The sequence below is a fragment of the Sinocyclocheilus rhinocerous genome, unplaced genomic scaffold (genome assembly GCF_001515625.1).
Source record: "Sinocyclocheilus rhinocerous isolate Xijiao unplaced genomic scaffold, SAMN03320098_v1.1 scaffold6835, whole genome shotgun sequence".
NCBI classification, from domain to species: Eukaryota; Metazoa; Chordata; class Actinopteri; order Cypriniformes; family Cyprinidae; genus Sinocyclocheilus; species Sinocyclocheilus rhinocerous.
The window spans coordinates 99,619-102,755 of record NW_015652444.1 but is presented as its reverse complement, the minus strand read 5'-3'; the positions used below and the strand labels follow the sequence as shown (position 1 = coordinate 102,755).

The 3,137-nt window shown below is 38.1% G+C and overlaps 1 long non-coding RNA gene across 1 annotated transcript; it reads left to right on the top strand.

Annotated features, from left to right (window-relative positions):
- Positions 1-1,132: 1,132 nt before the first annotated feature.
- On the top strand, positions 1,133-1,886 carry LOC107715124 (uncharacterized). Its single transcript, XR_001637066.1, has 3 exons — positions 1,133-1,148; positions 1,258-1,326; positions 1,827-1,886. It is a non-coding gene; the product is annotated as an uncharacterized LOC107715124 (long non-coding RNA).
- Positions 1,887-3,137: the final 1,251 nt, after the last annotated feature.

The window sequence follows — 3,137 nt, the reverse complement described above, 5'->3', positions numbered from 1 at the left end:
GGGCGTTGCTGATATGCCTAGTGCAGTTTTTTTCCTGAGCAAATCCCTGCTCTGAGTGTGTGAGTGTGTGTGGCAGCGCTGCTCTTCAGCGCCCCTGTAGTCTGGCCGCGGAACTGCACCCTCAAGCACACTTACACAATTTACTAACTGCTCATGCGCAGAACTGTAGATCACCTGATGAAAAACAAGATTAATCAGCCTCAGTCAACGGATTGATCAATCTTTTCAGGTAATCAGACCGTTTTTCACATCAGTTTGACAATTCAATAATAAAAAAGACATCATATATTTAAATCGCGTAAAATTTTGAAATTAAGTTGATGGAATTTTCTTGCGAGGTGTCTCTGTGTTGCAATTGATGTTGTATTTTTTTTTTAATATGGCGAAGACACAGATAAAGTTAAACTACATGCTTACCTGAGGAAAAGATTGTGCGTGCCATTAAGAAGACAGGAGCGAAGTTTGTGAGTCCCAAGGCGACGCTGACTCGAGCACCGGTGAAACTGACACGGCCTTCGGGGAAGAGCAACATGAGACGGAGGAGGATTAAACCAGTAAAAGACGCGGAGGAGCATGTTATCAATGCCACCGACAAGACCGACGAATTAGAGGCTAAACACATAAGCGATTATAAAGGTAGGTTACCATAGTTCCACTGCAGTGTTTTACAAATGTCCTATTGTTTTACATTTAACGTTAACAAACTTTTAAACATTACCCATTCAAACTACAATCAATCTGCCAAAAAAAATGGTTTATACAATTGTACTTAATAATATATATATTACTCACACCGTGAGGATCACAGTATGAGGATCGTGTGATGTCACTGTGATCATCGCATGATCTCACGTGTTGACTGGGTTTTCATCAGTTTAGATATTATTAATCATCTAAACTTCTCTACTCGTGTATCTGCCATGTTTGTAGTTTACCACTTTTTATCCGTGTTTTTAGTTTATCAATTCTAGTCCAGCATGCAGTGTGTTGTGTCCATTATTAGCATTTACAGTTTGTAAAGATCTGCACTTTGAATTTCTACTGAAACAGTAGACCATCGGGGGAACTTTGGAATAATCCAACATACTATAATTTGGGATACAGTAATTGATGATTGTGGTGGTAATTGATGACAAATTACACATGAGGTATGTGCACCCACACGAACATGATTTAATTAGCTTTAATATGTGCTTGAAAACCAGATATTGAATATAATTTGCCATAAAATGTTACCACTTTTTTTTTTTTTTTCAGCCTTTGGTTGACTACTCCAGTAGTGAAGATGAAGTCCTGTGTTCTAAAGCTACAACATCTTTTAAACAGGTATTTAATTTTATAACGTCACGTTAAAGCCATTTTAGTTTTTAACTGCTGCATACTTTCAATATCAGCTTTTTTTTCTAAAGCAGCATAATATATTAGATGTATCAAATATATTATGCTGATATATATATTATGCTGATATATATCACATATTTGATATCACATTACAGAACAAAAGATCTGTCGCTACTTCCATTTTACTGCAACTTTAAACATAAAGACTGTGATACTGCATGTCTAAAAAAATTTATTAATGGTCCTTATGAATAGTCATTTCATTATCAAGGATATCTGTTGCTTTGTTTTTATGTATGATATTCTTCCCTAAAACAATATAGGTGTCGATTCAATCGATTCAGTTTACATTTATTACATTGAATCTTTCAAAACAGTTTGAAGGTATTTTCATTATAAAAAGCATATATAATATAAGCACACATTTTCCTGGATTAGTTGAAGAGCTGTTTTTCTGACATGAGTGTCTAATTTGTTTTTCTTAGACAAGACCTGCAAATCATGATGACTCGAGTGATCTTTTCAACTCTGAAAATTCAAGTGCAAGCAGTGAAGGTGACAATACTGATATTAAAGACAATGGCAGATGGACACGTATACCCTCTGCATTAAGTGAACAACATCCCACTTCTGCAAAGACATTCAAAAGAGCAATTAATGTCAGAGTAAGTGTTCATTTCATTTTTTTCTTCATTATCGCAAAGAAAAAACCATGAATGAGGAGTAACTGAAATTAATGGTCATTGTCTTTAAGGCTAGACAGAAGATTGCGGAGCATGCAGAAGTTTTTGATTCAAGTGAAGATGAGTTATCTGAAGTCAGTGAGGATGAGTACATTCCTGACACATCGGACGAGAGTTCAGATAGTAGCATAAGCCTTACTGTTTCGCCAAAAGGTAAAGGAAAGGTGCAGACTTTGCCAGACCAGTGCAGTTTAGTTGAGAACAGAAACAAAAACTGCAGAACTCAGAACAGCAGTGACCCAGAGAGCTCCCAGAGCCATGACACATCCTCAGTTCCTGACAGTACAAGTTCAGTGATTATCTCAGCTATCACTAAAAAGAGGGATGGAGCAAGAATGTATAACAAGAAACAACACTGCTTTTTTTGTGGCTGTGCATTGACGAAAATTGCTAGACACCTGGAGCGCAAACATAGCAAGGAGGTAGAGGTAGCAAAGGCTCTCAGTCATCCAAAGGGCTCCAGAGAAAGGCGAAAGCAGCTTGAGTATCTGCGTAACAAAGGTAATTTTGCTCACAATACTGCAATTATTAATACAGGTGCAGGGCAGATGATTCCACGAAAACTGCCTAAGAAGAACTTGGAAGGGGAAAGATTCATGCACTGCATTTACTGTCAAGGACTTTTCTTAAAGAAGACTCTGTGGAGGCATTTGAAAGTCTGCAAATTCAAGCCTGGTGACATGAAGCCTAAACCTGGAAAAACCCGTGTCCAGGCTCTCTGTGGCTTTGCTCAGCCTCCCCCACCGGGAGTAACTCATGGTGTTTGGAAGCTGTTAAATTCCATGAACCAAGACCAAGTGGCGCTTGAAGCTAGAAATGACTGGTGCATTTTAGAGCTGGGAAAGCATCTTTACAACAAGTATGGGTCAAGAGTTAAAATGCATGAACACATCCGCCAAAAGATGAGGGAGCTTGGGAGACTCCTAATATGTGCAAGAGAGGTGTCACCTGTTACAACTATTAAAGAGCTCATTGATCCCAAAAACTTCATACATACCGTTAATGCAGTTAAAAGAACAGCTGGATACAATGAGGAGACACACGTATATGAAA